The sequence below is a fragment of the Phacochoerus africanus genome, chromosome 6 (assembly GCF_016906955.1).
Source record: "Phacochoerus africanus isolate WHEZ1 chromosome 6, ROS_Pafr_v1, whole genome shotgun sequence".
Classification (NCBI taxonomy): Eukaryota; Metazoa; Chordata; class Mammalia; order Artiodactyla; family Suidae; genus Phacochoerus; species Phacochoerus africanus.
Window position 1 is genome coordinate 113460901 of NC_062549.1, and position 14045 is coordinate 113474945.

The window sequence follows — 14045 nt, forward strand, 5'->3', positions numbered from 1 at the left end:
CTTAAGCAGTGTGTTACAGACCTCAGAAAGCCACAGTGCTTCCATGTGTGTATTTTATAGGTCTGTACAAGATGGCGATTGGCTTTCAGATTTTAAATGATTTCATTCCAGGGCTTTGGTTATTTACCACAATAATGTAAGTATACATAAGCACATATGCTGTTATTTATTACATAAATGCCCTCCAAATGCTATCCCTACTTTTCCTGCCTTTTTTTTTTTTAAAGAAACACCTCTCAAAAAAAAAAAAAGGAAAAAAAAAGAAACACCTCTCCAGCTGACCTTATGGAAATGTGTTTCTGTGTGTTAAGCTGCCTTTTTCGAGCACTGACTTTTACATGCATACAGTGAGATTTCTGTCATGTTGCAAAGAGGCCATTTTCCTTGGTGACACGGAGCCATTATCAGCTGAACTGAGCATGCAGCTGCCTGCTGCTTTGGGCCTATCACTGCCACCCAAGGAGTGCTGCTTTTTATTTCTCTAGCATGAGCGACTCCATGTGACAATGGCAATTAGTTCTCAATTCTGAGTGAATTATAAAGAAAACAGAGAAAGCCAAAGCCCAGGAAGAAAAGTCCTGTTTGAAGGATAGTGAAGCTCATTCTAAACCAGGGCTGGTCTGTTTGTTTGTTTTTAATCACAGATGAATAACACCAACAGCTTCATCTCATACATCGCCTGCAAGAGTGGGTCTTGAGAGTTGAGTCAACGCTGAACACTTTATTTAGATTGCAAATTATCTAGCTACCTCAGCAGACTGTGAAATCAACTGGAGGCTTTTCAGCATTTAATTAAGCAGGACAAAAGAAAGTCCCAATAATAACAGTGTGAAACTGCCAGAGAAAAATTATGAATACAAAGGGAGAAATCATCAGTAATTAACCCCAATCTGAGACTACAGAGTAGACTCCAAAACAAGAGGGGAGCACATGGAAATGATACTAAATTCGCTTGTCTTGAAGATTTCATCATGTTTAATTTAGCTATAAATTCACAAAAACAGTGGTCCAATGGTTGGGGGGGGGAAATGCTCCATGTAGCAATTCCCCAAACCTTAATAAGGAAGATGAGTTTCACATCTAGTGTGAGTTTTCCTCTTTCTTCATGGTTGGATTTTTACAGTGTTACTTTATCATCCCCTGCTGAGATATTGTAAGGGGGGAAATAAAAAAGAATACGGTGTCTTAGGGTTGAGGAAAAGAGGGTTCTGCCCAAATAAATCTACAAAGAAATTCATTAGCGTCCTAGGCAACTGTATCTTTCCCCAGGACTTGTCAACAGTGGAAAGCCTCTGCTCTCTTTTTAAAATGTAAACTAATCTATTATCTTCTTTAATGACACCTTCTATGACCCCCTGGGGTTTGTCTGCTCTTAGTATTTTGAACCATCTCTATTAATGAGCATTCTCACTTTGGTTTGAGATTATTATTATTTTTTTTTTGTCTTTTGTCTTTTTTGTTGTTGTCGTTGTTGCTATTTCTTGGGCCGCTCCCGCGGCATATGGAGGTTCCCAGGCTAGGGGTCGATTCGGAGCTGTAGCCACCGGCCTACGCCAGAGCCACAGCAACTCGGGATCCGAGCCGCGTCTGCAACCTACACCACAGCTCACAGCAACGCCGGATTGTTAACCCACTGAGCAAGGGCAGGGACCGAACCTGCAACCTCATGGTTCCTAGTCGGATTCGTTAACCACTGCGCCACGACGGGAACTCCCTGGTTTAAGATTATTTTGTCTCTATTGTGACTCAATTTTTTTCAGCACGTTTAGGACATAGTCTGGATATTGTGTTATTCACCATTGTTTTACAGCTCCTAGAACAGCGCCTGGCCACGTGCTAGTCCTTAACAAAAGTTTTCGAATCTTGATTTCTGAGCTTTGTACTCCTATGCTATTATGGATACTGCAGATGCAAAATAATTGGACTCATGAAATACTAGGATGAGTTCATTTTCAACAGGAATTGGCCTCAATGTCACAAATAGACTGAGATTTCAAAAGAGTCATCTCGAAAATAAAAGAAATATGTCATGAACTGAAGGAATGTTTGCTTCCTTAAAACCTATAGTATATAAACATTGCCCTATAGATTCTGGAAGTTCAGTAAATATTGATAAACAGAAGTCTGTCTTCTGTTGTTGAATTAATAATTTAAGTGTAAAGCTAATGGATAGTAATGAGTTTTGCTTTCAAAATTTTGAGATTTAGGGAAGTTAAATGGTACCACAAATCATAGAACAGGTATGCATAGTAAGGCCATATGTTGCATTATCAGTTATATAGATTTTTGTGAGTCCATTCCTTCTCTCTCTCTCTCTCTCTCTCTCTCTCTCTCTCTCTATATATATATATATATATATATATATATATAACAGATGCAAAATTGGACTCATGTAACGAAGTGACATGAATTAAAAATTAGAATGAGGTCATATGTACATATGTAGGAGAAAATGTCCCAATAAAATGTAGAAAGGAGAGACCCCAGCCATGATGACTAAGCAAAGTCTAGCCAACTGCCCCAACCAGTCCTCCCCCATGCATCTGCTTCCGCATCTACCTTGCCTGACGTCACTCCAGTCCAACTAGTCAAGCTTGGACGCAGAAGACGTAGCCCATAAACGCCTTGTGAAACCCTTCTTCCGGGCTCAGACTCTGGAGAGCGATCTCGTCTGAGCCCGCCGGAGTAATAAAACTGAGTTCTCCAACTCTCCGAGTGCTCGCTTGGTTTCTCACCGGGTAAGAGCTGATCCACTGCAGCCGCAAAGCTGCCGGAGCTGGTACACTACAGCCACGGGACTGTCGCCAGAGCTGATACGGTGCAGCGCAGGGCTGCTGGGTATCTGCCGTAACACATATACACACGCACACACATCATGGTATCTAGCCTCGTGCTTAAAGAAATTCAAATTTTGAACTTTTTCAAATTATTATTCACCCTGAAAAAGTGGGAAAGGCAGAGTTTTATCTACTTTTGAGATAAAATTGGCTTTTATTTAGCTGCCTCGATATGAATGATGTACCAGTAGCCTTTTATATTTGACTGACTATAAAATAGAAACTGTAATTTTCCTTTTCTTTTTGTAATTTTCTTTAAATTAACCCAAAGTTTATAATCCTAATGCCAGGATTGCTTCCTTAATTATTTTAAACTTGATTTTTTTCCCCTACAGTGTCAATTTATTGTGGACATGCTATCTAGTGTTCAATAAGTGTACCTGTAATTTAAAGAGAGAACACTTAGGTTTTACAGTATATTTAAGTATATCAAAGTATATTTTTAAAAGGAGGGTGTTACTTTGAAAAAATTTTATACCATTGTTAGAACTGCTATTTTGAGAATTAAAGAGAAGTTGGCCTAATGATTGCCTAAACAAATTCCTGTGCTGATAGCATTCTACCATTGTAAATATCAGCTCTGAATGACATTACATATTTCAGTAAAAATAACCCCCTGGTAATTGATTCTTGACTCTTATTCTTTAACTTATTATGAATTGGGATTAGTCTCAGTTGTTTAATTTTCCTACCTCTGTGCATTTGTTCAAACTGTTCTCTCCACCTGGAATACCCTTCCTTCATATCTCTGTCTATTTAAATTCCAGCCATTTTTGAAGTTTCAGCTTAATTGTCATTCATACAGTGTATGCCAGCCTAGTGCCTTACTTTTATAGGCATTCACGAAGCATCTATAGATTTTCTCTCCTCCAGGAAGGATTTGTCCATTCAATAGTTATTTCTCCATCTAGTATATGTTTCCAGTTACTACATCAAGTATTCACTTGATGATACAAATTCAACTAAATGTGCACTGATGGAAATTGAGGATAAAGAGAAACAGAGAGAGATACAGACAGAGAGAGATAGAGACACAGAGAAAGACTGAGGGAAGTAGTGATTTTAAATAGAGGGTGATTTTATGGTACTCAACATTCCATTCAAAGCAAATATCCCGACTGAGCATGAGTTCCTAGACTGGTTCCTTAGCTATTCTCAATGTCCTGTATCTCAGAAAGTAAGATCTCATTGTCACGCTGGGTTCATTCAACATGACTCCTAAACACAGGCTTCTATTTCATTTGGTGATCAACCAATAAAACAATCATCTATTCCAATACTGAGGAGAAACCTGGCCAAATTAATGAGAGTGTCTTCCTAAGGAGTTTTTTGTAAAAACTTGAAACTATGTACAACTTTACTCTGACTCATTGACTTTATATTCTACCCTTTGGTTTAGTTGTGGCTTCTTTGTATCATTTTATAAATACTTCTTTGCATATCTGTTTTCTCTATCTAATAGGGTGGTTTAATGCTTTCAATTCTCATTCTCTTCCTCTTATTAACATTATACTTCCTCACCCTTGTCATGACTTGATGGCCACCAGAGTTTACTTCCTCAGCCTTAGCTGTTGGTCTTACTGATGCTGTGACACAGGCAGAGACTTTAAATGTGTTCAAACACGCCTTTTTCTCTTGTGTTCTTATGACTCACCATGAGAAGTACAGGGTTCTGGTAGCAGCTATTCCAAGAATAAGCACTGGGACCAGTCCTGAACCCATTCTGCTTAAGGGTTCAGCAGAATCCTTCATCGTTTCTTCCTCTGCTTAAGGACTATAACGTGCTGGTGGTGGTCTTAGTGTAGGACCAATAGCCCAAGGTTTCTGTGTATAGTAAGTGAGTCACTCTATACCTTAGAATAGTATCTGATGCAAAGTAAGTGCCCTATAAGTGTCAATATTTATCATTACCATTCTAAAGCATAGTTTAATCACTGCAGCATCTATAAGATAGATACTATCATTACTTATATTTAGCAGATGAAAAACTGAGGAACAGAGAGTTAACTATTTGACCCAAGGTCACACAACTATGAAACAGCCCATGAGACTTAAAAGGACAGCTCACTGACTCCAGAATCCACTCTTAACCATTAAGCCATCTTGCTTATGTTACTCTTGCTACTTATCGCATGTATACCTTAATGCACTAGGAAAGAGAACCAACTCACTGCCAGAATGGAAGGGAACAAAGGGCAATGATAAAGGACATAAAATGAATAATATTTAAAAATATCATCTTACCACAAAAGATTGAGTAATCATAATGATTTGTACTTCATTTTGGTTTTAAAGGGGAATACAGCAACATTTAGAAAGTCTATTTCATGAATTTTCTTATTTCTTTTTTTTACAGCCACATCAGCATCATATGGAAGTTCCTGGGCTAGGAGTTGAATCAGATCTGCAGTTGAGGCCTATGCCACAGCCACAGCCACAGCAACACTGGATCCGAGCCACATCCATGACCCATGCCAAAGCTTGCAGCAATACTGTATCCTTAACCTACTAAGCAAGGCCAGAGATTGAACCTGCATCATCACTGATGCTATGTCAGGTTCTTAACCCACTGAGCTACAACAAGTACTCCTCATGAATTTTCTTTTTTAAGTATGTTTTTCAGGAGCTAACACAGAAGACTGAGATATTTGGAAATAAGGAAAGCAAACGTCTGCCTCTTTGCAACTTATTCACTTATTTTTAAATGTAGATTTTTTTAACAGTAGAATTTCAAAGCAGGTGAACAGTCCTTTATAGGAATGTTGCATTTTACAATCTAATGCTTGTTGTCCAAGAGTGGCAAGCAGGTTAGGGCTGAAGAACAGGTGCTGTGAAACTTAAGGAAAGAGTTAACATAAAACAAGACACAGAGACATTTATCTTAACTAAAGGTGGGAACCCGGGGATGCAAGGTGTCAGGGACCAAGAGCACAGCCTCAAGAAACCACACTGTTTTTATTGTGCTCTTTAGGATTATGTCAAGTGAGGAGGGGGCTATAGGTGCAGGATATAGGTTTTTTTTTTTATTGTTTTAAAAGTTCTTTTATTATTTTAAAAGTCACATAACTGGTAGATGATTAAGCTTTTACTCTGACCTTTAGGCATTTAACAATCATTAGCATATGAGGAAGTTTGGTGTTAGCTATCTATGCATAGCGTCTAGAGAATCATCACTGTGCTTCCACAAAGCCTATCTGAGGTGTGCCTAGGTTTGCACCTCTGTTCTCTTTGCTAATGCCTATCCTGCTAACAACCCCTCATAAATCCCTTGGGGCCATGAGTTTTCTCTTTCTCTTATTCTTAAGAGGACATTTCCTGCTGTGCGAAGGCATGCCAATCAGCACAGGTCCCTCTGCCTAGACCAAGGCATTATGTCCTCGTTCATCTGACCATATGAATAACTTATGCCTTTAGGACTTTGTTCTTAAACTTAAGTCATTTACCAGCACTGCGACTGTTTTTCAAGCAGGAATATGGGGTAAAGTAAAGCAGGACAAGATGGAGTTTTCAGCAAAAAGGCTAAGAAAATATTGTAGAAACATGTCTCGCGACATAAGAACATTGAATTTCTTTACAGAATCAAGTCTCTGGTTTAGGTAAATCCATTTCTATATTTAATGTCAGGTGAGTAGACGAATGTTCAGCTGATAGCTATTTTCTAAGCTATCTCGTTTCCCCAAAGGCAATAGCAGTTGAGTGTGGAGCAGAGATGACAGCATCTGTACTAGGATTATAGGTATTTCCACAGAAGAGCTTTTCTCATTGACTTTCAAGTTTATGCTGAGATCCCAGCAGACTCTCACTGACCAGTGGGACCTGCCAGGTAGATAAACCTGGTAAGCATTTTCCTTTGATGGAGGGGGAACAGCCAGTTATTTTGGTAGATGTTTTTACATGACTGGTGTGCTAGAAAATTTTTAGTAAGTCTCTTTTCTGGAAGAGAGAGCTCCCTAAGATTTTACAGGATATAACCCAGTATTTATGACATCTTGCCCAAGGATTGAAACAGAGCTCATCTGGGCCCTGACCCCGATTCTAACTCACTAAACTTAAGTCAAGAGGTGGAGAAAGACCACACTCCAGACCTCCCTGTCTGCCTACGGATTAAGGTCTTCAGCTGTCTGTTCAGTGGCAGAGAAATTTGTCCAACATTCGTAAGCACTATTTATTATCTCACCTTATATATTTGGATTTTAGGAGCTTTGGAAGGAATTTGGAAAGTTTTATCTACCCAATGGCCTGGCAGGTCCCACTGGTCAGTGAGAATCTGTTGGGATCCCAGCACCACCTTGAAATGCAATGGGAAGTGCTCCCCTGTGGAAATACCTATAATCTTAGTATAGATGCTGTCATCTTTTCTTTCCTCCACACTCGACTGCTATGAAAAATCTAAGGGTCAATGTCCTCACAATAGGACCAAAGAGGATGAATCTTCCCACATCAAGTTAAAAGACTTAGAATCCTCTTTGCAACATCTTGAGGTTTCTGCCGGTTCAAGAGAAGTAAAGATAGGAAAGTAAAGGGTAGCAGAATATACCACCCCAAAATGTATGACTGTAGGAGTTCAGAACTTGCCACTGCAAAATATGCTGCTTCAGTATATTGACTATGTTGAGCTGAAGACACTTGAAAAACAGCAAATTCAGGCACAGGCTTTCTCAGAACTCCTCTTATCTGCCTGAAGACAAGTCCTCCAAAAATAGCTTGATTGTCTTAAATCCTTTCTGTGGGAGTTTCACCAACCAGGAAAGACTGACTCATCATGGGAGAGGAGACTAGATGTCAATACCACACCCAGACAAGCTTTGTTATGAACTGTCACACTTCCCACCTGTTCTTCCAAGGGCCCATTCATCTTTCCTAAAAGTCATTTAATTTCCCTGAAGAGGCGACGTCCCTCCTCCCCTTGTAGTATGCAGATGATATTTCAGTCTGAATTCTAAACTACTCTGGGGAGCAGACCATTCTGCCCCTGCATCTCTCCCATGCGTGCATGAGGTCTAAGTGTTAATACACTTCTGTTTATTTTTCTCTTGTTAATCTATCTTTTATAGCAGTCACAGCTAGGAACTCAGAAGGGCAGATGAGAAATCATTTTCCTCCCTTACAAAAGCGTAGTCTCCTCCTCCTCATTGTTTCCTTCTTCAGTGGTAGAATTGAAAGTGGTATTAGCTCAGATCCAAGGGAGTCGGAGCCCGAGGCTCCTGTTAGCTCCCAGAATGGAATGTTCCTTTTGTTTGGAACGCGAATATTCTGCTGCTGCTAGTTACTTACTTTTGAGAATGATATTGCTCCATGTGATAAGCTGAAACCTATTCTTCTAACTCCCCAAGAAAATCAATACAATCCTACCACAGCACATATTACAGTTTCTCATTGGCACTGAGGTTTTTCAAGAGCATTTTTCTTTCCTTCCTAATGTGGAAAAAAATTACTAGAACCAAAGTTTTCCTTTTGGTGGATATGCTATAATTCTGCTAAGGTTTTTTTTTTTTTTTTTGATATGTTGGTCTTTTGATCACAAGAGAAAACATTTACAAAATCTAGTAAAAGAATAAGTGTAGGTAAGACAAATACACCTAATTGGTGAAAAGATATTTTGAGCAGGATCTCTAATAATTGATGAAATGACAGGTTTTACATGAAAGGATCTCCATGACTGGGTAGTGGCGTGAAAGAGCTATTTGCAATAAAAATAGATAAGTTTACAGAGAAAAGAGAAATTTTCAGAAAGCTTCTCCAATTGAGGAAGATTACCAACTACGAAATTCTCAGACATTGTGGTTTTTCCCAATTGCCTTCCTCTCCCCATGATAATAGAACTATGAACTCATTTATTCTGGCTTGATTCCCCTGGCCACAAGACACAAGGATAAAAACATTTCGGTAAGCATATGGAAAGCCAAGCCATCTTTGGGACAACACCTTGCAAGTTCCTTCATTTTACTTCTTTGCAGGATTGGAGGTGCTGACCCTCTGTGCAGTCAAAAATCCATGTATAACTTGCAGCTCATAGTTGGCCCTTGGTATATGCCGTTCCTCCATATCCACTGTTCAGCATCCTCAGATTCAAACAATTGCAGATCATGTAATGTTGTAGTATTTACTATAAAAAAATGCATATAAGTGGACTTGCACACATGTCAAACCCCTGTTGTTCAAGAGTCAACTGCACAGTGTACCCAGGTATTATGGTCAAACAGCCCACCCAGTTCAGTTTACATTCTGCCAGATTAAAATGATTATTGTGTTTCCAGATCACTGTATAAGATAGATTCCCTCCCCAGAGTAAGTCCTTTCACATTTAGTAGGGTCTTCCTCTGATGCCCATGGTCCTGCTGATTTTTCTGTGGCCTTGGGGAACATACACAGCCTGTGCCAATGAAGTGGAACATTTAACTGAGCCCTAGAAATTCCAGCCATTTCCTCTACACATTTTGTCAAGTTCATTTGTATCAGGTCCAGGGCTCCAGGGTTATTGGGCAGAGAATTGAAAGATGGGACCTACTCTCTACTTGATTCCAAAGGGCCATGGCTCTCAGACATTAGTATGTACCAGACTGCATGGGGTGCTCCTGACACACAGATTGCTAGGCTCTATTTCCCAAGTTTTTGATTCAGTGAGTCTAAAATGAAGTCTGAGGAGCTCCCATCATGGCTCAGCAGCAACTAATATCTGTGAGGATGCAGGCTCCATTCCTTGCCCTGTTTGGTGGGTTAAGGATCTGGCATTGCTGTAAGCGGTGGTATAGGTTGCAGATGTAGCTCAGATCTGGCGCTGCTGTGGCTACAGCTCCAATTCAACCCCTAGCCTAGGAACTTTCATATACAGAGGGTGTGGGACTAAAGAGACAAAATAAAATAAAGAGTAAAGTAGAGGAAAATAAAATAAAATAAAAGTCTGAGGTCTTCCAGGTGGTACTGACATTGGTTCCAGGTGGAGGCACCCTGTTTTAGGACCATGGCAACAGGGCAGATAGAAGTTGTTCTTAGAGTTCAAGCAAGTGCTTTCCCAGGTGTGGTGCTCAGGCGTTGCACTTTACTTACCTGCAAGGGAAAGTTGGGCTCTGAGACCAAGGCTGGAATATGTGTGCAGGTTGGAAGGCAGGGACACCAGGCCTCTTAAGGCTCATTATTCAGCTAGAAGCGTCTGCAGCAACTTGCCTACATGACAAGTCTTCACTTCATATCAACCTCACCTATTCTGTATAGGTGTTTATAGGAGATGATTGAGAAGCTATTTCAGCTACTGTCTAGACTTGGAAACATTCTGGGAGGAATGAAAGAGAAAGGGTCTGGTTTGAATTGTGGGCATTTCAGGCCAGCAGACTCTAGTCAGCCATTCTGTAGGGATGAAGGACAGGTGCAACATTTGCATTTGTCATGTGCTTGATTTTCCCTAAATTTCCTTGTTTCCTTCCTTCCTTCCTTTTCCGTATATATACACCCACAAGTAAAGTAAATAAAATTGGGTCTCTGTATCCGTGGGTGGAATTCATGATTGGTTGAATCCATGGATATGGAGGGAACAGTAAGGAGCTTTGTCACCTGTGGATTTTGCTTGCTTCAGGGGGTCCTGCAACCAGTGCCTCACAGATGCTAAAGCAGGACTGTAAGATATTTTTAAGAAGTAAATGGCATAAGCAGAAATGAATCTGACTAGGAACCATGAGGTCGTGGGTTTGATCCCTGGCCTCGCTCAGTGAGTTAAGGATCTGGCATTGCTGTGAGCTGTGGTGTAGGTCACAGATGTGGCTCGGATCTGGTGTTGCTGTGGCTCTGGCATAGGCTGGCAGCAACAGCTCCAATTAGACCCCTAGCCTGGGAAACTCCGTAGGCCATGGGTGCGGCCCTAAAAAGACAAAAGACAAAAAATTAAAAAAAAAAAGAAAAAAGAATGAAATAATGTCATTTGCAGCAATATGGATGGGCCTAGAGATTGTCACACTAAGTGAAGTTAGACAGTGAGAGACAATTATCTGATATCCCTTATATGTGGAATATAAAAAAAGGATACAAATGAACTTATATACAAAACAGAAATAGGCCCACAGACATATAAACAAACTTATGGTTACCAAAGGGGGAAGGAGGATATAAATTAGGAATTTGGGATTAACATATATACATCATTATATATAAAAGAGATAACCAAGAAGGACCTACTGTATAGCACAGGAAACTATACTCAATATTTCATGATAATCCATAAGGGAAAAGGATCTGAAAAATTATATATATATGTGTATGTATAACTGAATTACTGTTCTGTACACCTGAGACTAACATGACACTATAAGTCAACTATACTTCAAGAAAAAATTAAATAAAAAAAGGAAAAAAAAAGAAGTAAATGGCATATACTTAAAATACATAGGAAATACTATCACCATTTTTAGGATGTGTATCTGCCTAATTTCAATCGTATAAGAAAGTATGCTAAAAACTAAACACTTCTAACTCTGAAAGCTCTGGGATGCTCCTTTTACCATTCCACTGGGTGGACGTCCCCCCAAAAAGTCTCTTCCCCTTCTAAGTAGGTAACCATTTAGCTTCTGACTTAAGAAATTGTTAATAGCCATCACTTCTTTTTCAAAAGATTGAAATCACTGTTGAAGGCATAGTTAATTTTTAATGTGCTTTCTCCAAAAGTTTGACTAACTTTTAAAAACCCGAGTCAGAGACTAAAACGGATGTTATCCCTCGGACGGATGACATCAATTGAAATGAATTTTTTCTTCAAGGTGATTGATGTAATATTCTATTAAAGTGACCTTTGCTAGAAGTGTTTTTCCTGTAATGATTTCCTGTCCTTTGGGCTCAGCAACCAGAAGAGAAAAACTGGCTTAAGCCTTTCAGCTACTTGATGCTGAAGTGGGAAAAGAAAGTGATTCTGTAGAGAAGCATAGCTCAGGTGCCATGTGAGATCCTTAACCACAACTAGCCTTCTAGCTCCCAACACCACAGCCCCCTTAGGCCATCTCATGGAGATTCTTGAAACTTTAAAGATGTCTCATTCCTCTTTCTATTGTAAAGCATCTGTGGCCATGAGGGCTACCCTTTTAGAATTCCAGATGTACATGCTAACATAACCTGTATCAGGGGGAGGAATATAAATCTGTGCATAATGGAGAAAGGGCTATAATCTAAAGAAGAATTAAGCAAGGAGAAGACTGCTGTCCAGATAGGAAAGAACAGTATTGGGGATGGAATGGAAATACACACGTACAATGTGAAATAGCTTGCTATTCTTGGATCTGTGGTTGGGGGTATCAGACTCTGTGTGTGTGTGTGTGTGTGTGTGTGTGTGTGTGTGTGAAAACCAGCACTGTCTGATATGTCATTCACTGCCATTCCTTGTCAAATCTTTTCCTATCTTAACCTCTGTTTCCTGGGCCACCTTCTCTGCATCATATTCTGTCACCTCCTGTCTAGAGTTCAACACTAGCTATAGCCCAAAAATCCCTCAATATGTTACTGACTGCATCTTAGAAATTGTGGCTTCAATTCTTCTGCACAAGTTACACTGCTTTTCTGACCCATATATTTACTACCATAGGGAATTTTAGAAAAACACACCAGCATTTCTTTGATTTTCAGACTTAAATTTTAATTATGCAGGATAGTTTTCCTGTAGCATGTAAGCATGTGTTTCTTATTTTCTGATGTAAGAGGCAGAATCTTTTCTGTATTAGCCTTGTCAGCTAAGTGGAAGTAGCTGTGACATGAGAGTTAGGCATTCATGTTTTTCTAGGACATGAGCTAGGAAGAGTGAACAGAAACAGATAACTAGATCTACTTTTAAGTAATAATCTGTGCTAAGTAGTCATTATGATTTATAAATTAAAATCTATTCCACTACTTATAGAAGAAGAATCTACCAACAGAGTCATTGGAAAGAATATTGAAATTCTTTTTCCTTATTATGCTTCATGCTAGATCAACTAAATCTATCCTGCCTTTCAACACACACACACACACACACACTCGTACACACACTCACAGATGTATACCACACTTGTTACTACCATTTTCTTAGGGATTAGTATTACCAATAATAAATACAAAACAATGTATGATATTTTTCTCATCCAAACTTACACTTGAACATTTTGGAAAGCTCTCCTTTACCTTAAACATTATGAACTTTGCTCAGCCTACCAGCTGTTTTCCCTGTAAATATTTATCCTTGATACTTAACTTAAATATAGATCCTACTTGAATCGGAATGAGCTGAGGTGCAGAGTACTGGGATGAAGACATAGAATGAGCTTTTCTCAGGTATTTGTATCTGAGACAATTTCAGGGAAAGATACACTATATCCTTGTATCAGAAATATTTAATCCACAAATGTAAATACAATCCAAGTTGCTTTATGCCAGTTGAATTAATTTCAGACAGATCTAAAAAAATAAAAACAATAATTTTGTTGCAGGAGGATCTGGAGTTCAGTATGTGTGTATATATATAAATACAGCCCCCCAAAGACTGGATGAGGCAAGAAGAATTAAAAAGAAAGATGAAAGACAAGTCAGAAAGCGTCTCAGGCTGTTCCAGGTGCTATACTGGAAAAATTACAGGCTGGATGGATTATAAACAGCTGGAACTTATGTGTTGTAGTTCTGGAGCCTGGAATTCTGAAATGAGGGTGCCAGCCTGGTTGAGTTCTGATGAGAGCCCTCTTGCTAAGGTGCAGCCTGGAGACTTCTTGTACCCTCATGTGGTGGAGAGCAGACACCGGAAGCAAGCTCGTCATGATGCTCATAAAGACACCAGTCTCATTCAGGAGGGCTTCCCTTATGATGTCACCTAATCCTAATTGTCTACCAAAGGCTCCACCTCCTAATACAATCACACCGGGGGTAGAGTTTCAACATATGGTTTTTGGATGAACACAAACATTCAGTCCACAACAGGGAGAGTAACTGTGAAAAAGACCAAAATGTCACTTCTGGAGATGCCATAATAATATTTGAGGACCCTGAGAAAATTCCATTTTCCAGATACATATCTGATCCAAACTTTACATGGCCATGACCCTGGGTTGGGACTCTTCTCTTTCTCAGCCATTTATTTTTTCTTTTGTCCTTTTAGGGCCACACCTATGGCATATGGAGATTCCTAGGCTAGGGGTCTAATCAGAGCTGTAGCTGCTGGCCTATGCCAGGGCCACAGCAATGTCAGATCAGCTATTTTATTATGTAGTC

The 14045-nt window shown here is 39.6% G+C and overlaps 1 pseudogene; it reads left to right on the forward strand.

The window, feature by feature from the left end:
- The window catches only part of LOC125128743 (BRISC complex subunit Abraxas 2-like), a 79320-nt pseudogene extending 65669 nt beyond the window's left edge, over nt 1-13651 (forward strand).
- Nucleotides 13652-14045: the final 394 nt, after the last annotated feature.